The sequence below is a fragment of the Dama dama genome, chromosome 6 (genome assembly GCF_033118175.1).
Source record: "Dama dama isolate Ldn47 chromosome 6, ASM3311817v1, whole genome shotgun sequence".
NCBI lineage: Eukaryota > Metazoa > Chordata > Mammalia > Artiodactyla > Cervidae > Dama > Dama dama.
Window position 1 is genome coordinate 37,186,978 of NC_083686.1, and position 26,982 is coordinate 37,213,959.

The 26,982-nt window shown below is 37.3% G+C and overlaps 1 long non-coding RNA gene across 1 annotated transcript in view; it reads right to left on the reverse strand.

Moving 5' to 3' along the window:
* Positions 1–26,982, reverse strand: part of LOC133058552 (uncharacterized) — a 379,658-nt gene that overhangs the window by 51,622 nt on the left and 301,054 nt on the right. The window lies entirely within an intron of this gene.

The following is a 26,982-nucleotide window of genomic DNA, read 5'->3' on the forward strand; positions in this document are numbered from 1 at the left end:
ATATAAGGGACTAGGTCTGATAGAGAGTCTGATGAACTATGGATGGAGGTTCGTGACATTGTACAAGACAGGGATCAAGACCATCCCCATGGAAAAGTGCGGGGAGCCGGCCTGACTGCTCAGGACCCTTCTCGGCCCTGAGAGAGATCTAAGAGGTCCCTCTCTGTCCCACCACCCCTGATTTGTTAAAGTGCAAATTGGCCTTTCTCACCTCCCTCAAGGAAATCTCTGCAGCCACCATTTGCCCATTTTCCTGACTCTGATAAGATTATCGGGCTCCTGTGAATGGCTTATGTCTAGGTAGTCTTTACCTGATTGTAAGACGCTGGTGCCATGCTCTGCTGGAGTTAAGATAAAACTCCTGAGCTAAAACTAGTGTCTGCAGTTCTGCACGTATGCAAGTCTTTGATCTAAAATTTAGTGAATCCTGTTAGTATATATATGTATGTTACCCCTCAATAAAGTCGTCGGAATCAGTCACAAGCTGACTCCGTCCCTCTCAACCTCATCTTTCCTAGTCTTTTATTTCTCAGGTGCTCTGGTGATTGCGTCCTCGACCTGTTCATCTAGCCCGCAGGCCCAGCAGAAAAGAAATGCAAAAAGGGAAAATGGTTGTCTAAGGAGGCCTTACAAATAGCTGTGAAAAGAAGAAAAGCAAAAAGCAAAGGAGAAAAGGAAACAGATTCCCATTTGAATGCAGAGTTCCAAAGAATAGCAAGGAGAGATAATAAAGCCTTCCTCAGTGATCAGTGAAAAGAATTAGAGGAAAACAACAGATTGGGAAAGACTAGAGATCTCTTCAAGAAAATTAGAGAGATCAAGGGAAAATTTCAGGCAAAGATGGGTTTGATAAAGGACAGATGGTATGGACCTAAGAGAAGAAGAAGATATTAAGAAGAGGTGGCAAGAATACACAGAAGAACTGTACAAAAAAGATCTTCATGACCCAGATAATCACAATGGTGTGATCACTCACCTAGAGCCAGACATCATGGAATGTGCAGTCAAGTGGGCCTTAGAAAGCATCACTATGAACAAAGCTAGTGGAGGTGATGGAATTCCAGTTGAGCTATTTCAAATCCTGAAAGATGATGCTGTGAAAGTGCTGCACTCATTATGCCAGCAAATTTGGAAAACTCAGCAGTGGTCACAGGACTGGAAAAGGTCAGTTTTCATTCCAATCCCTAAGAAAGGCAATCCGAAAGAATGCTCAAACTACTGCACAATTGCACTCATCTCACACGCTAGTAAAGTAATGTTCAAAATTCTCCAATCCAGGCTTCAGCAATACATGAACCAAGAACTTCCAGAGGTTGAAGCTGGTTTTAGAAAAGGCAGAGGAACCAGAGATCAAATTGCCAATATCCACCGGATCATCGAAAAACCAAAAGAATTCCAGAAAAACATCTATTTCTGCTTTATTGACTATGCCAAAGCCTCCGACTGTGTGGATCACAATAAACTGTGGAAAATTCTGAAAGAGATGGGAATACCCGACCACCTGACCTGCCTCTTGAGAAACCTGTATGCAGGTCAGGAAGCAACAGTTAGAACTGGGCATGGAACAACAGACTGGTTCCAAATAGGAAAAGGAGTATGCCAGGGCTGTGTATTGTCACCCTGCTTATTTAACTTATATGCAGAGTACATCGTGAGAAACACTGGGCTGGAAGAAGCACAAGCTGGAATCAAGATTTCCAGGAGAAATATCAATAACCTCAGATATGCAGATGACACCACCCTTATGGCAGAAAATGAAAAGGAACTAAAAAGCCTCTTGATGAAAGTGAGAAAGGAGAGTGAAAAAGTTGGCTTAAAGCTTAATATTCAGAAAACTAATATCATGGCATCTGGTCCCATCACCTCATGGGAAATAGATGCAGAGACAGTGGAAATAGTGTCAGATTTTATTTTGTGGGGCTTCAAAATCACTGCAGATGGTGACTGCAGCCATGAAATTAAAAGATGCTTACTCCTTGGAAGGAAAGTTATGACCAACCTAGATAGCATATTAAAAAGCAGAGACATTACTTTACCAACAAAGGTCCATCTGGTCAAGGCTATGTTTTTTCCAGTGGTCATGTAAGGATGTGAGAGTTGGACTGTGAAGAAAGCTGAGCACCGAAAAATTGATGTTTTGAAGTGTGGTGTTGGAGAAGACTCATGAGAGTCCCTTGGACTGCAAGGAGATCCAACTATTCCATGCTAAAGGAGATCAGTCCTGGGTGTTCATTGGAAGGACTGATGCTGAAGCTGAAACCCCAGTACTTTGGCCACCTGATGCAAAAAGTTGACTCATTGGAAAAGACCCTGATGCTGGGAGGGATTGTGGGCAGGAGGAGAAGGGGACGACAGAGGATGAGATGGCTGGATGGCATCACCGACTTAACGGGCATGAGTTTGAGTAAACTCCGGGAGCTGGTGATGGACAGGGAGGCCTGGCGTGCTGCGATTCATGGGGTCGCAAAGAGTTGGACACGGCTGAGTGACTGAACTGAATTGAACTGAACTGAAACTTGGGATATATTAAGGATGACAAAGAACAACTGAATGTATTGATATATTAGGATATTATGGCTATTAAAATAAGACTAGTAATGGTTAAGTTTACTGGCTTCCCTGGTGGCTCAGCGGCAAATAATTCAACTGAAATGCAGGAGATGCATGCAGGAGACATGGGTTTAATCCCTGGATCAGGAAGTTCCCCTGGAGAAGGAAATGGCAACCCACTCCATTATTCTTGCCTGGAGAATCCCGGGGACAGAGGAGCCTGGTGGGCTACAGTTCAGGGGTCGCAAAACAGTTGGAAATGGCTTAGTGACTAAACAACAACAATGATAGTTAAGTTTAATTCTTTTGCACATAGACTTAGCTATATAATTTTCAGGTCAAGCAAATGAAAATGGGTCATGTTATTCAAAATCATTAAAAATTCCAAGACAACAACAGTAGAGCTTTAGACCAAATGCAGGGTCCTTCTGAGGGTAGTGTCTTTTTAACTGTACATGTCATATGCTCACTGAAAGGTCGGGGCATGCCCCAGGAAAGTGCTGCAAGGCAAATTCCGGAGGCGGGCTAAACTTCCAGGGGCTGGCCCCCTGCAGCCTTGTCCGATCAGGTACCAACATAGAGCCCTCGGACACTGACCACCGCTGTAGCCCGCGCTTTCTTCCTTATATGAAAAGACCTGGCCTGGATGCCCGGCCCGGACTATAAAGCCCCTCCCCACCCCTCATACCTTGCAGACTCCCTTTGTCTCCTCACTCACCCACCCCTGGGAGTTCTGCCCGAGAGTGGGGCTCAATAAAAGGCCTTTACTACCGGTCATTAGAGGCGGCTTTTTTTTCTCCCGCGGCGTTTTCTAACACACACAAACCCTGTTTGTACATTAGCTTTCAAATATGCAGACAAAATTATTCAGTAATGTAATCATATTCCTCCTGTAATATACTAGAAGCAGTTTAATTATATCCAATTAATGTTAAAAACACTCAGCAGCCAGACAATATATCACCAAGTAACTGTTTTGACGATTTCCTTTAAGTATCAGTATAAGCCTTCGTTTACAAAGATGTAGAGAGGGACTTCTGTTTCAACTAAGAAAACAAGGATTGAATTAGAATATAAATAAAACATGGCAAATATCATGTTGACCATACATACATACATTCATAGATATATAGTTGTATTTTCTATGAAAAAAGTATATAGTTCAATGAGTGGCTCAAATTATTGCCTTTGAATACCTTCATCCAATGATTTCATGCTTTAATTTATTGAATTTAAATTATATGTGGTCACTGGTGGCTCAGAGCGTAAAGAATCTGCCTGCTGTACAGAAGACCCAGGTTCAATCCCTGGAGGAGGGAACGCCCACACACTCCAGTATTCTTGCCTGGAGAATTCCATGGACAGAGGAGTCTGACGGGTTATAGCCCATGGAGTTGCCAAGAGTCAGACATGACTGAGGGACTTTCACTTTTTCATTTTTATTAATGTATTTAAATGTGTTTTGTCCTTTAGATACTATATTTTCTTATTTGTTACTCAGTATTTCATGATGTCAGAATGATGTATTGTATAGAACTAAAGGTCTTAGAACCTATACTAAATCCCTTTCTGATTATAATATACACTTGTGTTTACTTGCTGTGCTGATTTTATGTACAGCATCAGTTTTGTGATCAATCCACTACATTACTCGGCCAGACTACCCTTCCTCTGACATTAGATTTGGCTTGAAGCAAGTTACAAAACAAAGAAACAAAACAAGCAAACAAACAAAAACAAAACACTATGGCTTTATAGTTATTTATTTCTTCAGAATCTCTTTATGTAATCTTTAAGAATTCTCTCTCTAAAGGTCTGATAGCTACAAATGAGTAATATTAGCTTAAAACAGATCTTTTCCGTTAGGAGATTTGGGAAAAATCTAAAAAACATCAAAGTGCCGGGGTCCAGCCTTGGCAGGATCCAGGGGATACCCTCAGGATAAACGGCATCGATGAGAGAGAGGGGGAGAGAGAGAGAGAGAGACCAGACGGGGGGTGCAGCAGAGTCTGGCAAAACTTTATTTTTCACCGTAGCTTTTATATTCTAAGTTAGTACATTTTTAAGGAAAGATAGTTTAATGTTACATCAGCTTGTCCTACACAAAACCAGGGTGTTTTCTGCATACTTCTTTGTGAGAGTCTTGTACATTATCTTCTGGCCTTGGGGCCTATTGACATTTTATGACCTAGGTGAATGCAAAGCTGTTTTCCATAATCTATCCTTTAATGAACACAAAGGTCAGTCCTTTTGCAGAAGTTATCAGTTAAATTTATCTAAAAGGTTTACCACACAAAGACTCTGCAGCTCTGGTGAGGCAGCCCCTGTTTAGCATTCCTGGTTAAAATTAACAATTCTAAACTCTTATTTTTCTAAATCTTTAACTATAACCACTTTTAGAATAAATTTTTATGTTCTCTAACAGGGCTTCCTCACCTCCCGAAGGGCTCTGTGCCTATTAGGGCCTTTTGTGTGATCAGGTTCTTTATGCTGTTTATGATTAAGGTGTTGTGAGCAGTCATGCGCATTAGTATGCATTTGCCAAGCAGGCTAGAATGCCAGCAAAGGGGTCTAGATTGAAACACTCCTTTCATCCTGGATAATCTTATAGGATACCACTGTCGGGGGACATATTGATTAAAGTTCTAAGTTGATTCTGTTTGGAAAGAGATCGGGGAAGGCCTTCTACCTGTGTCACAGAAATTAGGGAGTAGTCTAATATAGCAAGCATCAGAAAAACAGAGATCATCTTTAAGGTGAGCGCTGGGGCAGCTTTTCGAAATCCCTGAAGTCCTGATCTGCCTTGCTTGTCAGGTCTTCTCCTCACGACCTTGTCGTGGGTGGGATCTCGTGTGCTGGCTCCCGGCAACAAAGCTTATCCCACTAAAAGTATATGCACAACCAGCCAAGCAGTGAGAACATTCTAGCTTTCTAGCATAGATGATCTCCCCTTGTTATTCTGTTTCCTGTTTATTTCCAGAATAGGCAGATAAGAAGGAACCCATAAGAGTGACCTTGCATTTTTTTGCCTCCTGGTTACAAAATTTCTAGTTAACTGTCTTATTTTGCTTTAAAACCCTTTAGTTTCCTCAAAATAAAATCATAATCTATATACAAAACCCAGATATTTTGTGGAAATACTGGAAAATGGAAATAAATAAAAAGTGAAGAAACATTCACTCTTTTTAACTGTATTTTTCAGTATTGCCTGATGTATATTCTATCAGAATATGTCCTATGCTTATACTGTAAATATACTGTTTGAAAACATATAAACTTTATAATACATTGTGCTTATCCTTAAAAATTAAGTATTCATTTAGCATATAATTTAATGACTACATATGTAAATGCACTGCTTGTTTAACATATGTTAAATTATTTGATGAGTGTATATATATGTATATATACACACACACATCTATAAGAAAAGATATAGGTAATACTTTGCTTAGAGTAGCTTCTTCAAGTGTAAAAAACCTTGAGCAAAGGTATATGTAATTAAAAAAAATTTTTAAACATATCCAATTGATCTCCAAAATGGATTTAGTTATTTTTATTTTTAAATTTTTAACAAAATCATTAAACTTAAATATTTTGAATACAAATTATGCCAGTATTATATATTATAATTATTTTACATAAATATCCTTATTAAACTTATTAAGAAAAACCTATGAGACAGATTTTATCCCTTTTTCCATTTTATAAAAGTATAGCACAGAAATTCTGAACAATTTGCTCATGGTTACATTGCATTGTAATTGAGAAGTGAGTGATCTGTAATTTAAATATACAGACTTAATCCAGAGTATATACTGTATATAAAACTTTTATGTATTAAGAATAATGAACACATTTTAATAAAACACATACACAAAGTTAGTGTCAAAGCTACCAGAAATCATTGCACATTATCCCTCATCCTTACTGGTTTTACTGCCACACTAATTCAATCTGAAACAAAAATCAAATATGGTGGTACTAGTTAGTCATTATAATAAATGTTTAAGTGTCTCTTAGCGGTTTGGGGATCTAAAGCTTAGGAAATGTGTTTTGATGAAAAATAAATGATGAAAAATTGTTTCTAACATGAATAGAATATTTTTGCTACTATAGTCAAGTTTAAGAGAGCATTTCTTTCCTTTTGCTTGACATTTATCTCACTGGAATTTTATTGCTACCTGTTTCCAGTTATTTTATTTCTACTGCACTGAAAACTACTTAATGATTGGAACTATTTGTGCTGAACATTGGATGCCCACTACTTGGCAGACTGCTGGTTACACATTGATGTTTTCACTTATTGATTCAATAAAAAGGCAAACTGGTTATCTAATGAGGCCTTACAAATAGCTGAGAAAAGAAGAGAAGTGAAAGGCAAAGGAGAAAGGGAAAGATATTAGCCAACTGAATGCCGAGATCCAGAGAATGACAAGGAAAGAGAAGGCCTTCTTAAAGAAACAATAGAAAATATAGAAACAATAGAAAACAATAGGAAAACAATATAATGGGAAAAACTAGAGATCTCTTTAAGAAAACTGGAAATATCAAGGGAACATTTCATACAAGGGTGGGCGTGATAAAGGACAGAAACCGTAAGGACCTAATAGAAACAGAAGAGATTAAGAAGAGGTGGCAAGAATATACAGGAGAACTGTACTAAAAGTGGCCTTAATGACCCAAATAACCACGATGGTGTGGTCACTGACCTAGAACCAGACATTGTGAAGTATGAAGTCAAGTGGGCCTTAGGAAGCATTACCATGAGCAAAGGTAGCTGAGGTGATGGAATTTCAGCTGAGCTATTTCAAATCCTAAAAGATGATGCTGTTAAAGGGCTACACTCAATATACCAGCAAATTTGGAAAACTCAGCAATGGCCATGGAACTGGAAAAAGTCAGTTTGCATTTCAATCCCCAAAAGGGGCAATGGCAAAGAATGTTCAAACTACCATACAATTGCACTCATTTCACATGCTAGCAGGGTGACGCTCAAAATCCTTCAAGCTAGGCTTCAGTAGTATGTAAATTGAGAACTTCTGATGTACAAGCTGGACTTAGAAAAGGCAGAGGAACCAGAGATCAAATTGTCAACATCCATGGGATCATAGAGAAAGCAAGCGAATTCTAGAAAAGCATCTACTTCTGCTTCATTGACTATGCTAAATAAAACCTTTGACTGCATGGATCACAACAAACTGTGGAAAATTCTTAAAGAGATGGGAATACCAGATCACCTTACCTGCCTCCTATGAAACCTATATGCAGGTCAAGGAGCCACAGTTAGAACTAGACATGGAACAATGGACTGGTCCAAAATTGGGAAAGGAGTATGGTAAGGCTATATATTGTCACCCGGCTTATTTAACTTCTATGCAGAGTACATCATGTGAAATGCAGGGCTGGATGAATCACAAGCTGGAATCAAGCTTTCTGCGAGAAATATCAGCAACCTCATATATTCAGATGATCCCACTTTAATGGCAGAAAGTGAAGAGGAACTAAAGCACCTCTTGATAAGGGTCAAGGAGAAGAGTGAAATGCTAGCTTGAAACTCAACATTAAAAAAAAAAAAAAAAAAAAACTAAGATTATGGCATCTGGTGCCATCACTTCATGGAAAGTAGAAGGGTGAAAAGTGACAGATTCTCTTTTCTTGGGCTCTAAGATGACTACGGATGGTTCTTCTGTTTTCTATAAATTTTGAGCTCCTGAAAGAACCATTTTCAAACTACCTATCATCTTCATTTGTGTCTGACTCTTTGTGACCCTATGAACTGTAGCTCACCAGGCTCTTTTGTCCTTGGAATTCTCCAGGCAAGAATACTGGAATTCCTACTCCAGGGGATCATCATGACCCAGTGATTGAACCTGAGTCTCTTAAGTCTCCTGCACTGGCAGGTGGGTTCTTTACCACTAGCATCACATCGGAAGCCCCCAGAGTATTCAAAGACTGCCTATAAAAAGAACACTATTTGTGGATAGTAAATGTCACAACTTATTTGTAACTAAAGTTGGCCTCTACATATATATCCTAACTTTCATTCCTTAATCAGCACACTCTATTTCCTTTCTTCCATTTCTGAATTTCAACAGAAAAAAATTAGGAATTTCTGTGAATTTCTGTGTTTCAAACATTAAGTTATATGTTGAAACTCAAAACCAAATAAATCATGTGCCCTTTTTCTCAAGGAGTTCATAATCTCCAGGGAAACAAAAGTTTTAGAATTTAATTGCATACAATTATTTTCCTTCAGTATTGGTTTGTTGCAAACCAAAATTCTCTGAGAAAGATTGAACATTAAAAAAAAAAAAATCTATTTGGAGGTACTGGACTGCTGCCAAGAAAGATTGAACTTGCTGAGGTAAAATTCTGGAGAAAAGGACATTTCAAAGGGAGAGAATATAATATTTGATGCTACTTTTTTTCTTGAGGTATTGGTCTATTCAAAAGTCATGATTAATGTTTTGGGAAGTTGAAGAAAGAAGTAGAATCTGACATTCTGAAAACCAGATCAGCCTGAACAGAGTGTTTGACAGTTTCAGGCATCTGGGACTTTAATAGAAAATGTGAGTTTTAGTGCTTGCCAAAAAGGAGAAACTCTGACCAACATTCCATCTTTTCATTGGAATCATGAAGGAATACACACCAAAAGAGTGAGTGTAAAATAGAAATTGAACACTTTAATCCTAGATACAAAACAAATCAACCCAAATATTGGTAGCTTAAAACAACAAACGTTACATAGATTGTCAACTTGCACTGGTTCTGTCCTGGAACACTGTAGTGAATGAATAGTTTAACTGGGGCTGCATCTAAGAAGTCCCCATTTATATCCCTGATATTTGGCAGGCTGTCAGCCTCTGCCTAGGTTATGTTCCAGAAGGCTTCTCTAATAGGTTACTCAAGCTTCCTCACAGTGTGAAGGTGGGATTCCTTTAGGCAAAAAAGGTCATGGACAATGTGCAAAAACATTTCAAGTTTTCCTTTTGCCTTGTTTGTTGACACTCTGTTGGCCAAAATAAATCATATTACCAGGCCTAAATTCAAAGATTAAATATATTCCATAACTTGATGAGAAGAGCTACTTTTGTTGTCTTTTTTTCCCTTTTTCTTTTAGTCTATCACATTTCACAAAGTTAGGTCCAAGCTGAAGACAGATGGCTAATCCCTGATTTGATTAAAGTGATTTCCCTTGGTTCAATTAGCTCTAAAATTTTTCATATATAGTATCTACTTCTCACTAACAAATAACATGACATCAAAAAGACTTGTTCAGTGAAAGCCCCAAAGAAAAATTAATAGAAACAGGCCATAGGAAATCCAAATATAAATGTTATTATTCACAGACTATTAATAAAATGACACTCAGCATTTTGAAAAGTCTCCAGGGAACTCTTGATTTTAGTCCTTATATTTTGTCTCTAGTTTTATTAACTGTAGAGCAAAGAGGTGTTAATAATTAACCATATTATAGTTAATTAAAATATATAATCAACTCTGAAATGATATAAATAGAATCACCAAGAAAAGGAAAAGTGTAATAAAGGAATCACAAAATTGTTGAATAACTATATTTAATTAAACCTGTGTCTAAGGAACAGAAACTGAAAAAGAAATGAATTCAAGATGGGGAATAAAAAAAAAAAAAAAGAAACAAGTGAAAAATTGTCATTTTTTTCCTCCTCACTTTTGTCTTCCATCATGACTAACATATCACACACAAAAACATATTATATATAAAATGTATATCATACTAATATCCAAAGAAGTACATTCCCCAAGCCTTATATACTGAGATTAGTCATAAAAAACAAAAAAATGCTTAAGACCTTTAGCATTCTGAATAAAGCCAAGGAAAGTAAGAACACCTTGTTTCTAGCTTTATGAAATCTAACTCAAACTTCATACAATCAGAATTTATAATTTCCAGGTAACAAATTGAGCTTCAGGTTTTGCCTTTAAATTCTGCCTAGGTATTTTTATTAAGGGGACCACTACTATAATAATTGGTCTCTCCTCTAAGGGATCAAGTAAAAATTTAACTCAGAACTTAAATTTGTCTTTGAGCTTTCTTTGATGTAGGTTACTTATGAATACTCAGAATAGTACACACAAACATAACAGATATTATTTCCAAAAATCCACTGAAGCCTAGCAGACAATTGTGCTTTTCTCTTAATGGTAGTACATACAGGATACATTTATTTATCTTTCACTAAGGGGATTTTCCAACACAACTCAGACCAAAAACTTTACTGAAGTATAAGACTTCGAAATTTCATAGGCCTTATCTACAACTCCTAGAATTTTGCATGTTCCTAAGGTATTTATGGTATCTATTACTTCCCCTCACCATCTCCTATCAGCAGAATGTCATTAAGGTAATAGACCAGCTTGAGGCCTTTGGTCTTGAAAGATGATCAACTTCACTGTGGATTAAATTAGGATGGCAGAAAAGTTGAGGTAGACAGATATGAGAGTCAAATGCTACGCATGCTGAAGACAAACTGTCGCTACCTTCATCTGTTTATCACTTATAGGGGCTAAAGGTGGGAAAAGATTGCCAGATAACTTGTTTTTTACCAGCTGCTCTCAAAGGCCATTTTAATTCTCTTTATTAAAGTAGTCATATTTTGATATAATGCCAATTAGACTCTACCTGATTAAATTTGTAGTCCAACATCACTCTTTAAGAACCCTCTGTTTTTGCTCAGGAGTTGCATTTTAGTCTTTGGTTGTGGGATGAAGGTCTGTAATTGATCCATGTGGTGTGAATATGTAATTAGCAATGTTGCTTTAGCTTTACTACTCTGGTAAAGAGGGCTAAAGTCTGGCCTTCCTTTCACACAATAGTTGTTACTCATTTTGTCAGATATGGTTTGACACTTACGTTTATTCCAACTGCTTTTTCAAGACCTGGAAATAAAACCACAACATAGAACTCTACGGACGTATGGTGAAATGTTTCTGGTGAAAACTTTATGAATTGTCTGATCTCTGAACTCTAACATGAAACATTCTGTATCTCTAATTCAAGGCAGTGTCCCACAGATTCTAAAAGTTCTTAAGCTTTATTCTCTAATGCACAGCTGCCCTTGAACGTGACTACTAGACTCTCTGGAGAAGACTTAGAGGGAGATTTAGAATCTTTTGGTTGAAATAATAGCCTGCCAATGGGGCAAAATTGACCCTAGGTGCAGAATTGCCTTTCTCTCCTCTTCCACATTCTAGGTCTGTAACTTCTTACTATCTTGGTAGTTCCTTGATGCTTTTAAGAGGATATTTTCATAAGTTTTCCACTAATTTTTGTAGTCTTTTTCAAGAATTTAGTCCTCAGTTACCAAATTTACCTGCACCTAAATTACCTGTTGCTCACTTGGTCACCAGCAAAGCTCATTATCAATTACTAAATAAAATAGAATCTGGGTAATATAATAAAGTCTAACCTTTTTTTTTCCCCCTTTGTGCATAGTCTAGCTTCACTTGCTCACTGGGTGCCATGTTCAGAGGCCTCACATCAGCTCTTCAGACCAGCATTCCTATTGGGAAATGGCTGCACCAGCACTTCAGCTCCAGGACCAGGCCAGATGGAGACGCTGCACCTGGACACCTCTATTCAAGATGGACGTGGCACTGGGCCACAATCGGAGATGCCCACTGGGTTCTGGAGCCTGAGCAGCACAATTATGCCTGCCCAGCAAGAACTCTGAGAATGCTCCCTCCCGGCTGAGGAGAGCCTTGTAAAGCATCCCCGACCATGGCTTGTCAGGAGAGCAGGTGCCCCTATCTCTCCACTCCCTGATTAAAGAATAATTTTCCATTGCTTCTGAACAAACTCAGGTTCTGTTGGTTAGAACAACCCTGAGCAGAAGGATCCTTGTTGGAGACCACCTCCAGAGGGTTGAAAACAATATTTGGGCACTGCAGGTGAGACAGACCATGGCCTCTTAGCCTGCACCTACCCACCCTCTCTCTGTTCATCCCAACTACAGTGGGAGAATGACAGAAGTGAGATCAGAAAAAGGCCCAGGTCACAAAGACCACTTGACAAAAAGGAATGAAGACATGGGATCTAAATTTAAGAAAAGACACTAAAGATGCATCAGTGCAGAAGGCCCCCAAGGGTGGGACATAACCTGTGGGTGACTTGACCTCTTTCTGTCAGTGCTAGTTTCTTTGCAGTGAGCTGGGGAACCCTGTGAATTGCTTGCAAGGACTGTGGGGACTGAGGGTGAATGAGTGGTATGGTACTGCAGGCAAGGATAAAAACCACAGGCAGGGATGACATTATCTCAGAATGTTGTTACTGCTTAGATTTTGCTTAATGGTCAAGATCTGCCTTGCACTTTGCCTGTTACACATCTTACATTTTGTCCTTAGTCTGAGTGGAGGGAATCAGTGCATGGAATGAGCAACCATGGTGGCCTAACTGCAAAATGAGTCTGATCGCTGGGTCTACAGTGAGATGACGGCGTTCTCCTCTGGACTTTCATGCGACATTGACCCAATAATCTCCTCTTTTACTCTTTATACTCTTTAGCTGCTTGTGTCTGTATTGCATTTTTAGTATTTGGTTGCAGTGCACCTCTCTATACATCAGGGATGTCATGGAAGAAGGACCGATCAAGGTCGTTATGGCTGTGCAGGGTACGTTAGGGTGGAGCTGAATGTTCAGATCACTCAAGATGGCTGTTCTCTTGCTCTCTGTATGTCTCCTGCTTGACCAGTCCCTTGCCTCCCTGACACCCTACTCACAGGAACGTTCTTGCGCCCTATCACAGCTAGTTCTAATTCTTAGGAATGGCTCCACTTGTAACTTTGAAGGGAAACACCTGTCCTTGTGATGGTCATTAACCGTCACAGGGGCAGTAAGGGACATGACTTTGCTTCTGGTTTCCCTGGTAACAAGTGAGCCAACCTGATGTCTATTCCAACTATAAATGGTAGCCCCCTCTTCCCCCGAGTAGCCAAGATCGCTGCCAGGTTCTGTTTGCTGTCTGCAGCAGTGTGGGGTGGCAGATATGTAAAACCCCCTTCCCAAAAAATCGTTGATGTCTCTGTCACTGTTTCTGGGCTCTTTCTTTGCTCTCAAGGCTGGGCAACGGCCAACATAAGGCTTGCAGGTCTATGACGTGCAGCCCAAGAGCAAGATAGCAGTATGTTTACTTATGTGCCCCATTGCCAAGCTTAGCGGTGCCCCTTTCTGTAAACAGAAAACTATCCTCAAATGTTCTTACTAAAAATGTGGACTTTGCTCTTGCCGTGGATAATGCACTCAGGGTTTCTTTCTTGTATACTTTCCCCTCAAATTAATATATATATATATATATATATATATATATATATATATATATATATATATACACATATATATGTACATATATATACAATAGAAAAGTAGAATACAAACTGCTTACACTTTATTTTACTTCAAGATCCCTTGTGCCTAGAAAACTGGTGCTTCTAGCCAAATCAGATCTGTGAAATGTGTGGGATTTTTTTTTTTTTTTTGTATTTTCTTTTATTACTGGTCATGTTGTGTAGTGGTATGTTTTGGTTTTATAGCGGGCACATTTGAGATACCGTGACAACTGTTTATTAAAGCCATATAAGCAGAAATTTGTAAAAGGGGACTAAGTTTATCTTTGAATCATTTTAAAATGCTTTCTTTTAGAATAGAAATATGCTTCCAAATAATTTTCATTCAATCTGTGCTATGCTTAATTTAATTCATAGTGAAATAATCCAAAATACAGTTTTATTCTTTAGGAAAAAAGATATGCAAATCCAGAGAAACTGTGGATGTACTATCAAGATACTAATTCAGATAAATGAGATAGAGACTCAAACATGCCTAAACAAAATATAAGTTTCTCTCTGTGTCTCTAAAACCAAGATAACATGATTTTACATATTTCTTCTGGCTTGAAGTTATTCTCTGTTCTTGTAAATCCTTCACTAGAATATTTCCCTGATCAGAATCTAAGATATTTCAGAATTAAGGGGAAGTTTTTCTCTTTTAATCTCATAGGGAAGACTTAGCTGAAGATCTGATCTAGAATGTGATTATGGAAGTTGCTGTATCATAGCGTATATTAAACTCACAATCTAGTCAGGTGAAATTCTGAGTATAGATTGAAATCCCAAGGAATAACGGACTTTTTGATATGTTAGGCTGACTGGTTAATCTGACTTCTAAGCACCTCTGAGTTTTCCTTGGAAGCAGAAGAAAAAAGTTCTCTGTTAATAGTGAGGCTGTTTCATCACTGATTAAAGACCTGTAAGAAACTCATTTGAGGTAATTACCTTGTACCATTCAAAGTAATGTCCATCTTTTTAAGAATAATCTCTACCACCTTTTTGACATTGTGAGTCAAAACTCTCCTGGTCTCAAAGGGATAAGAATTAAATCTGAACTCTGGTAAGATTTATACACTAAAATATTTGCTAGATATTTATGATTTATTGTGATAGAAACATGGGAATTATATGTGGAAAGAGACACTGATGGTTTTGGACGACTAAGGAGGAAAAAATACGATGGTTTGTTGGACTGCATATAGTGATGGAGCACATTTGGCAATGAATCTGGATTACATGCACTAGCTTATTTAGCAGAGAGTAGATCTCACTTTTTAGTCAGCTGGTTAATCAAAACTTGCATTTTTGTGCAGCCTGCACTAACACAAGCTAAGCTGAAAGTATTTATTGCTAAAATGTTCAGTTCAGTACAGTCACTCAGTCCTTTGATATCAGTTCTCTGATATCTCATCCTTTGATATCTCTTTCTCCTCCTGCCGTCAATCTTTACCAGTATCAGGGTATTTTCAAATGAGTCAGTTCTTCTCATTAGGTGGCCAAAGTATTGGAATTTCAGCTACAGCATAGTCCTTCCAATGTATATTCAGGACTGATCGCCTTTAGGATGGACTGGTTGGATCTCCTTGCTGTCCAAGGGACTCTCAAGAGTCTTCTCTTACACCACAGTTCAAAAGCATCAATTCTTTAGTGCTCAACTTTCTTTATAATCCAACTCTCACATCCATACATGACTACTGGCAAAACCATAGCCATGACTAGACAGACCTTTGTTGGCAAAATAATGTTTCTGCTCTTTAATATGCTGTCTAGGTTGGTCACACATTTTCTTCCAAGGAGTAAGCGTCTTTTAATTTCATAGCTACACTCACCATCTGCAGTGATTTTGGAGCCCCCCCCAAAATAAAGTCTGTTATGGTTTCCACTGTTTTCCTATTTGCCATGAAGTGATAGGACCAGATGCCATCATCATAGTTTTCTGAATGTTAAGTTTTAAGCCAAACTTTTCACTCTCTTTTTCACTTTCATCAAGAGACTTTTTAGTTCCTCTTTACTTTCTGCCATAAGCATGGTGTCATTTGCATATCTGAGGTTATTGATATGTCTCCTGGCAATCTTGATTCCAGCTTGTGCCTCTTCCAGCCCAGCATTCCTCATGATGTACTCTGCATATAAGTTAAATAAGCAGGGTGACAATATAAAGCCTTGACATACTCCTTTTCCTATTTGGAACCAGTCTGTTGTTCCATGTCCAGTTGGAACTGTTGCTTCCTGACCTGCATACAGATTTCTCAGGAGACAGATCAGGTGGTCTGGTATTCCCATCTCTTTACAAATTTCCCACAGTTTGTTGTGATCCACACAGTCAAAGACACTGGAATAGTCAATAAAGCAGAAGTAGTTATTTTTCTGGAATCCTCTTGCTTTTTCGATGATCCAACAGATGTTGACAATTTGATCTCTGGTTCCTCTGCCTTTTTTAAATCCAGCTTGAACATTTGGAAGTTCACAGTTCATGTACTGTTGAAGCCTGGCTTGGAGAATTTTGAGCATTACTTAACTAGTGTGTGAGATTAGTGCAATTGTGCAGTAGTTTGAGCATTCTTTGACATTGCCTTTTTTTGGGATTGGAATGAAAACTGACCTTTTTCCAGTCCTGTGGCCACTGCCGAGTTTTCCAAATTTGCTGGCATATTGAGTGCAGCACTTTCACAGCATAATCTTTCAGGATTTGAAATAGCTCAACTGGAATTCCATCACCTCCACTAGTTTTGTTTGTAGTGATGCTTTCTAAGGGCCACTTGACTTCACACTCCAGGATGTCTGGGTCTAGGTGAGTGATCACACCATCGTGATTATTTGGGTCATGAAGATCTTTTTTATATGGCTCTTCTGTGTATTCTTGCTACCTCTTTTTATTTTATTTTATTTTTTAAAGGAAACAAATTGGCAGTATCCTTTGTTTTTTTATATTTCTGATGGTTTTTATTTTTTTAATTTATTTTTCTTTTTTTTTTTTTTTTAATTTATTTTTATTAGTTGGAGGCTAATTACTTCACAACATTGCAGTGAGTTTTGTCATACATTGACATGAATCAGCCATGGAGTTACATGTATTTCCCATCCCGATCCCCCCTCCCACCTCCCTCTCCACCTGATTCCTCTGGGTCTTCCCAGTGCACCAGGCCAGAGCACTTGTCTCATGCATCCCACCTGGGCTGGTGATCTGTTTCACTATAGATAATATACGTACTGTTCTCTCGAAACATCCCACCCTCGCCTTCTCCCACAGAGTCCAAAAGTCTGTTGTACATCTGTGTCTTTTTTTCTGTTTTGCATATAGGGTTATCATTACCATCTTTCTAAATTCCATATATGTGTGTTAGTATGCTGTAATGTTCTTTATCTTTCTGCCTTACTTCACTCTGTATAATGGGCTCCAGTTTCATCCATCTCATTAGAACTGATTCAAATGAATTCTTTTTAATGGCTGAGTAATATTCCATGGTGTATATGTACCACAGCTTCCTTATCCATTCGTCTGCTGATGGGCATCTAGGTTGCTTCCATGTCCTGGCTATTATAAACAGTGCTGCGATGAACATTGGGGTGCTACCTCTTTTTAATATCTTCTGCTTCTTTTAGGTCTATAGCATTTCTGTCCTTTATTAAACCCATCTTTGCATGAAATGTTCCCTTGGTATCTCTAATTTTCTTGAAGAGGTTTCTAGACTTTCCCATTCTATTGTTTTTTTTCTCTATTTCTTTGCACTGATGGCTGAGGAAGGCTTTGTTATCTCCCCTTGCTATTCTTTGAAACTCTGCATTCAGATGGGAATATCTTTCCTTTTCTCCTTTGCCTTTTGTTTCTCTTTTAGTCACAGCTACTTGTAAGGCCTCCTCAGACAACCATTTTGCCTTTTTACCTTTCTTTTCCTTGGGGATGGTCTTGATCCTTGCCTCCTGTACAGTGTCATGAACCTCCATCCATAGTTCTTCAGGCACTCTGTCTATCAGACCTAATCCCTTGGATCTATTTGTCACTTCCACTTTATAATCTTTAGGGATTTGACTTAGGTTATACCTGAATGGTCTAGTGATTTTTCCTACTTTCTTTAAGTCTGAATTTGGAAATAAGGTGTTCATAATTCTGTGCGATAGTCTCACTTAATTAGAAGACATACAGATGGCTAACAAAAACATGAAAAGATGCTCAACATCACTCATTATCAGAGAAATGCAAATCAAAACCTCAATGAGGAACCATTACATGTCAGTCAGAATGGCTGCTATCCAAAAGTCTACAAGCAATAAATACTGGAGAGGGTGTGGAGAAAAGGGAACCCTCTTACACTGTTGGTGGGAATGCAAACTAGTACAGCCACTATGGAGAACAGTGTGGAGATTCCTTAAAAAACTGGAAATAGAACTGCCATATGACCCAGCAATCCCACTCCTGGGCATAGACACTGAGGAAACCAGATCTGAAAGAGACACATGCACCCCAATGTTCATTGCAGCACTGTTTATAATAGCCAGGACATGGAAGCAACCTAGATGCCCATCAGCAGATGAATGGATAAGGAAGCTGTGGTACATATACACCATGGAATATTACTCAGCCATTAAAAAGAATTCATTTGAATCAGTTCTAATGAGATGTATGAAACTGGAGTCCATTATACAGAGTGAAGTAAGTCAGAAAGGTAAAGACCAATACAGTATACTAACGCATATATATGGAATTTTAAAAGATGGTAACGATAACCCTATATGCAAAACAGAAAAAGAGACACAGATAAACAGAACAGACTTTCAGATTCTGTGGGAGAAGGCGAGGGTGGGATGTTCTGAGAGAATAGCATTGAAACAAGTATACTATCAAGGATGAAACAGATCACCAGCCCAGATTGGATGCATGAGACAAGTGCTCAGGGCTGATGCACTGGGAAGACCCAGAGGGATGGGATGGAGAGGGAGATGGGAGGGGGGATCGGGAAGGGGAACACATGTAAATCCATGGCTGATTCATGTCAATGTATGGCAAAAACCACTACAGTATAAAAAATAAATAAATAAAATAAAATTCAAAAATAAATAAATAAATAAAGTGTTAAGATAGAAAATTTGGAGTGGATTTAAAGAATTTTACTCAATCAGCAAGTTTTCAATTACATCTGATTGACAGGGCTCAGAGAATATTTATCATCACTGAGCTATGTGAGTAGGTTACCAGTATGTCTAAAATACACTGATGGGATTGTCCTCTGTAGGGTGGAAATGAAGATGGGAGATACTGCCATTGAAACAGATTCCCTAATTTTAGTGAAGATGTCAGAGTCCCAGAATATCAGAAAGTACAGTAATTAATTCCCAGAAGAAGTTGATAACTATAAAAGATGGAGGTCATGAAATTGATAAAACTACCTTCTGTGGAATAGTGGGGAAAAGTCAAAATGATAAGAATTCAAAAGAGAATAGAAGAAAAGCAATGAAAACAGAATCAGAATTGGTATTCAAGTTACTAATTAATACAGGATCATTACCTTCTGGAAAAACCCCTGTATGGGATAGAACAATGTATTTTAACTGTGACTAACTCAGATAGACTGGGATGAATGATCAAGCCTATATAGAACACACAGAACTTTTAATTATAAAGTGCCAGCAGAAAGAAGGGGTGAAGTCTGGAAATGTGTTTGTGTGTGTGTGTGTTTGTTTTTTGTTTTTTTTTTGCTTTCCTGTGGATGATGTAAATATAGATTTGAATGCTAACAGGGATAAATGTGTCGAGGGGGATGAATTATAGATACATCATGATAGAATTGCTAGGCTATTGCCAAGAGTAGTCAAAGGATAATATCTAGTGTACAAAGGATGGCTATTGGACACAGTAGAAGCATGAACAATCCATCTATAATAACAGGAGAAACGGTAGAATGTTGGATACAGGTTCTATTTAGAAAGATGTGTTGGAGGCCTCTGGAAGTTCTCAGTAAAATAGTAATTGAAATCATTTCATAAAAATAAAAATAGTGGAGAAAGTTTATCATGAGGGTAAAATAGATATGTTTAATGTAGTCAATAAAGTTTTAATTAATATGATGGTATGTGTAATTGATCATGAAATATTGAAACATAATTCATATTATAAAGCAAATAATACTTTAATGATTAAATAAACATGAAAATATAAGAACACCATAAGCAGTACTGTGAATATATTTTTTGACAAATAACATATTAATATCCTTTGTAAGGATAATTCCTTTAAAAACTAAAGGAAAGGAAAATTTGCTGTAAATATGTACCTATCACAGATAATGCTAATAAAAATGATAAAATAATACTAAATGCTAATAAAATCTGTAGGAGTATGATAAGTATAATCAATAACATAGTACATAAAAAACATTTCTAAACAAAACAGTCATATTTTTAAATAGAAATAATCTTTTAATGACTTCTCTGGTAGCTCAGCTAGTAAAGAACCTGCCTGTAATGCTGGAGACCTCAGTTGAATTTCTGGGTTGGGAAGATCCACTGGAGAAGAAATAGGCTACTCACTCCAGTTCTTGGGCTTCCCTGGTAGCTCAAATGGTAAAGAATCTGCCTGAAATGCAGGAGACCTGGGTTACATCCCTGAGTTGGGAAGATCCCCTGGAGGAGGGCATGACAACCCACTCCAGTATTCTTGCCTGGAGAATTCCCATGTACAGAGGAGTCAGGTGGGCTAAAGTCCATGTTGTCACAAAAAGTCGGACACTACTGAGGTCAGGAAGCAACACTTAGAACTGGACATGGAAGAACAGACTGGTTCCAAATAGGAAAAGGAGTACGTCAAGGCTGTATATATTGTCACCCTGCTTATTTCACTTATATGCAGAGTACATCATGAGAAACGCTGGGCTGGAAGAAGCACAAGCTAGAATCAAGATTGCTGGGAGAAATATCAATAACCTCAGAAATGCAGATGACACCACCCTTATGGCAGAAAGTGAAGAGGAACTAAAAAGCCTCTTGAGGAAAGTGAAAGAGGAGAGTGAAAAAGTTGGCTTAAACCTCAACATTCAGAAAACTAAGATCATGGCATCTGGTCCCATCACCTCATGGGAAATAGATGTGGAAACAGTGTCAGACTTTATTTTTGGGGGCTCCAAAATCACTGCATATGGTGATTGCAGCCATAAAATTAAAAGACACTTACTCCTTGGAAGGAAAGTTATGACCAACCTAGACAGCATATTAAAAAACAGAGACATTACTTTGCCAACAAAAGTCCATCTAGTCAAGGCTATGGTTTTTCCAGTGGTCATGTATGGATATGAGAGCTGTGAAGAAAGCTGAGTGCCAAAAAATTGATGCTTTTGAACTATGGTGTTGGAGAAGACTCTTGAGAGTCCCTTGGACTGCAAGGAGATCCAACCAGTCCATCCTAAAGGAGATCAGTCCTGGGTGTTCATTGGAAGGACTTATGCTGAAGCTGAAACTCCAATACTTTGGCCACCTCATGCGAAGAGCTGTCTCATTTGAAAAGACCCTGATGCTGGGAGAGATTGGGGACAGGAGGAGAAGGGGACAACAGAGGATGAGATGGCTGGATGGCATCACTGACTCGATGGGCATGAGTTTGAGTAAACCCCGGGAGGTGGTGATGGACAGGGAGGCCTGGCACGTTGTGATTCATAGGGTCGCAAAGAGTCAGACACGTCTGAGCCACTGAACTGAACTGAACTGAACAGAGTGACAAAGCACAGCACAATCTTTTAATAATTTGCTTTGGTTAAGTTATGCAAACACAAAACTCACCAGTTGGGGGGAAAGTTCTGAAATTTTAGAAATAATATTTGTAACTTTTGATGGAAAAAATTCACCTCTGGGATTTTGAGCCCAAAAAAGTAGCCTAAGATGCACAAAGTTACTTCTTTTCTAAGGAAATTATCTACATCACTCTTTACAATTGTAAAAATTCAGAAAAATAATGAATGTTTAACAATAGGAAATGGGTTAAATAATTATGTATCAATGTATTAGAATATCCTGCAATTTAAAACTATTTAATGGCATGGGGAAATGCTTTCATTGTTATGAAATTATTTCTATACCCCCAAATTTCATGTTGAAGTCCTAGCCCCAGTATAATTCAGAAAGTGATTATATTTGGAAATAAGGCCTTTAGAAAGATAATTACAGTCATTTAAAGAGGTAAATTGTTGCCATATGGGTGAGTCCTCATTTAATATGGCTAATGCCCTTACAAAAAGAGGGAGAGTCACAGGGGATTTGTGAACACAGAGAAAAACACGTGAGGGCAAAATAAGACTTCCTCTGTCTGCAAACCAAGAGGCCTTGGGAGAAGTCAAACTAACTGACCTTTTCATCTTGAACTTCTAGGCTTTAGAACTGTGAGAAAATGAATGCTTCCTGTTTGAGCCACACAGTCTGCAATGTTTTGTTTTGGCAGCATAAGCAAACACAACTCTTTAGTTCAATTTTAAAAATGTTAACTCTATCAATAGTGTGATCACAATTTTCAAAACACTTTATTTATTCTTTCCTCCAACTATCTATTTGATGTCTAGATTGAAGTGTAAGTCAATGAAGAAGAATGAAAGAGAAGAAGAAAGGAAATAAAGGAGGAAGGGAGAAAAGATAGGTGTACATGTTTTTAAACATGCACATCAAGATTGTAAGAATTAGAGATGGATTATAAAATTGTCTACTTTTATATACTTATTTTTACTGAAGTATAGTTGATTTACCATAGTGTTAATTTCAGATGTACAGCAACATCGTTCAAATATATATTGAATAGTTCTCCATGAAAATGTGATACTAAGATTCTTATAAGTGCACAAACATACTTTCATGTATATTTGTGATTTATTGCCATGGTTTTCAATGTGAGAATATAATTACAAAGACTTTTTTAGTTTTCACTGAGATTTGCTTCATTTTCAAAATAAATGAAAGGAGCAAAATATTTACTTAATATTTTCTTAATATTTTCCTATATTTTGAGGAAACTCACAAACTTGAAGCTGCCCACCCTGTTTTGAATCTTAAATATATTTGAAAAAATGTAAAAATATATGGGGAAAACAAATCATTGAAACAAATTGTATTTTAATCAGATATTGAACATTTTTTTCTTCTAATTATAACAAAGCCCCAGAGTATAATCTAAAATTCCTCTTGCAGATGTAGAGATAGCAGCTTCAAAAGTATAGATTGAAAATGTGGACACCTGACAGTCCCATCATTCTAAAGCATTGTTTTATGACCTGCCTATATTTAATAATAGTTCTTTGGAGGCTCATAACCCTTTTTGTGATTTACTGTGGTTATCCCTTATACCACCTGTGCCTGACATTAATTAAAAACTGGGGAGACAATGTTATAAAAATGAAAAATTTTCTTTGTCATCAGGAAGAAAAAAAGGCACTCAGGAAGTTCTTTGTTCATCAAAGTTTGGTGATGCTCCAACTACTTGTCCCAAGGCTAGCATTTTATATCTCCACAGCTTGAAGCCGTAGAGCAGCTGAAAGATAAAGCTTGCAATTTCAATAGTAGGCTTGGATATATAATCATGTGCTTCTGTCCACTTGAATTAAATGTGCTTAGAGGCCTGAATGTGGCCTGTGCATCCTTTCAAGTCTAGGGCTGAAATAAACAGCTTGGACCTAGCAAGACTTGATGCTAGCTGTTAATCTATGAAATAGTCCACTAGTCTCTGTCATTTTGTATTAACTGACTGTTTTTGTATTCATCATGTTTTAAAGCACACCAATTTACAGATGACTTTAGAGATAGAGTCCCAAAAGTTATTCATCTGAAAAATGTTATGTATTAAAACTATTTTTCTCCAAATTAAGCCCTATAAAATGCACTTTGTCATGACAAATATTAGCTAAAATTTCTAGCTTTCTACTAGTTACGAGAGGCAATGCTAAAATAGGATGTAATTTAGAACAGATTTTATTAATTAACTTTTATTATTTATTAACAATGCTTTCATATGCTTCTGAGCATTCAAAAATGATAATCCTTTAATTTGGAACATTGTTAATGGTATTCTGTATTGCTTTTAGAAAATCAAAGTGAAAAAGATTTTTGTAAGAGTTCAAATTAAACCAAAGCATATGAAAATGAAGCTTTTCTTTCTCCTCTTCAATTTCCTAACCATAAGCAATGTTAACAATATGGCATATATTATATACATTATATATGTTCATATACACAAAAGTAAAATATATCTATTTTTGTTATTATTTGTCGCTAAGTCCTGTCCAACTCATGTGACCCCATGAACTGTAGGCCACAAGGCTCTTCTATCTATGGGATTCTCCAGGCAAGAATACTGGAATGGGTTGCCATTTCTTTCTCCAAGGGATCTTCCCAACTAAGAATCAAACCCACATCTTCTGCATTGGCAGGCAGGGTTTTTTTGTTTGTTTGTTTGTTTGTTTTGTTTTGTTTTGTTTTTACCACTGAGCCACTAGGGAAGCAGAAATATAACACATATATTAAGTTTCTTTTATTGTATTTTTAAAAATGGAATCAGGCTATAGTATCATGAAAAACTTGTGAATCCAACATATCTAACATTAAGTATTGCACGTTGCATAACTCAGTTTAATACATTTTCTATTGATTTATTATTAGATTTCTAACAATGCTGCAAAAACAAGCCATATGCATGTGTATTTAGGTGTATGTATGTTTATGTTTGATGTCATTTATTTATGTAGCTTATATTAACCAGGTAACTATTATTTGTCAAAGAGTTTATGTATTTTTAATAAATACTGTCAAGTAATGTCCTTATTATTGCAATTATTACTGAGACAGCTCACATTTGTATGGGAAATTTCAATTCTTCACATGTACTCCAGCAATGGAAATATCTTTAAAATTTCCATTACCTTAAAAAAGGTGAAATTAGTATGAGTCATGGGATTTTATTCTACATAAGTTAAAGAATTCAAGAGACATATTAGCTAAGGTAAATTCTGCATTTTACATAGAATTTTGTCATATAATTAAAATGTTATCCAAATTTTGAGAATTTTGTGCTATATGAAAATTTCAGAAAATTAAAGGGACTGTCGTGGCAGTGTGTAATTTCCTCTGTTTTGTCTCATCACAAAAAAAATTTTGAAGTGACAGACGTTAAAGCTCTCAGACAGACCATGTCTCAGGTCTCAGACAAACTGTGTTACAGCTCTCGGACAGATCAGTGTTACAGCTCAGTTTTATTTAGAAAATAAAGGAAAATACATCCTCAAGGCGTGAGGGCATACCAACCCAAAAGACGTGAGTGAGTGAGAGAGCTTGTATGGGCGAGAGCCCTGGCCCTTTGGTTCCCCTTTTTATATGCTTTTTCCTCCCCCTGGGTCTTCCCTATGTAAATCAGGCTAGCCAGGAGTGCTGTTTGTTCTACCTGAGGTCCTCACTCTGATCCTTGGACCTTCCTTTGTTCTATTTCCGCGGGCCTTTCCCTTCCTTGTGTTTTAGCCACTGCCATTCTGGACTCCTTTTTCCTATTCTGACTACCTAACAGGACAAAAATGGGGCAATTTTAATGATTTTAAGTGTACCTTGTGGAAAAGGGGATGGAAATTTTATTAAACAAGTTTTCAGTGAATTGAAGAATTAGAAAGAAAAACACTGAGCTATTTATCCCAGGGGCTGCTCAGGTGGCTGAGTGATAAAGAATCCACCTGTCAATGCCGGAAATGTGGTTGCAAAGAGTCAGACATGACTGAGTGACTTAAACAAACAAACAAAAATATCCTATCAAATGAGATTTATATTGATATAAAATGAGATGTGCATCATAGCAAGGATGTGCTATGCTTAGTCGCTGTCCTGTCTGACTTTTTGTGACCTCATGGCCTGTAGCCCTGCAGGCTTCTCTATCCATGGGGATTCTTCAGGCAAGAATACTGGTGTGGGTTGAAAGTGCCCTCCTCCAGGGGATCTTCCCAATCTAGGGATCAAACTCAGGACTCCTGCATTTCAGGCAGATTCTTTACCAGCTGAGCTACCAGCAGAGCCCCATAACAAGGATAGATGGCTTTTAAGACAAGTAAGTAAAAAGTTAGAAGGAAAACCTATTGGTGAATGTGAACGGAATAATACTAACAGAGGCTTTGTTGATGCAAATTACTTTATGGAATGATACTTCCTGTGGAGCAGCTTTCATAATTCTTCTTTAAAATGCTACTAGAGGGTTTCTCAATTACAATAGAGCAGCTTGGTTATAAATATAGAACTTTAATGGGAAAATTCAGATAGAGGACATTACATTTATAATTGGAAGATAATTGTATTTGACATTATGTTGAAGTCAATAAGCATAATTATTGCTATTAAAATGACACTAAAAATCATCAAAACCTTGCAATTTTAAAGGCATAATGCTCAAATTTAATTATTTTGAGCATTTTTCCTAGATTTGAAGAAAATTTTTTCAAATCACACATACTGGTATAGAAGCATCTTTACTTATTTCAGGATACTAAAACTCTGCCTACCTTTTTGTGAAATTTCCAGTTAATAGAAAGCTAATAACCATTCCTTTACAATTTAAAAGAAATTTAAGACCTCTGTCTTGCTAATAATCTTGAATGTTGTACTATGCTTATTCTAGAATAATATGTTATGACTTAAACATAAGTAAATAAATTTCTATGTTTGCTATTGATAGAAAACTATTTTAAGAATAAGTACATCTTTGAAATAACAATTAAAAATTAAATAATATCAGTGGGTATAATTATGACACTTCTGGGTATGATGCTGAACTGAGCAGATAAACCTATCTAGATCCCAGTGAAAATAATGAACATACTCTAAAAATGTAGAAGAGAAGAAGAGTCTGAATCACTTTTAGACTTGTTGCATTGATATCATTCAAAGGCCAACAACTTCAGAGAAATTTCTGCTGAAAATGGAGATGAAACCATAATAAAGAAGAATTGAAAATTGAGTCACTAATTTTAAAAAAAATATTTATTTTAACTGGAGGCTAATTACAATATTGTGATGGTTTTGCCATACATCAACATGAATCAGGCATGGGTGTACAGGTGTCCTCATCAT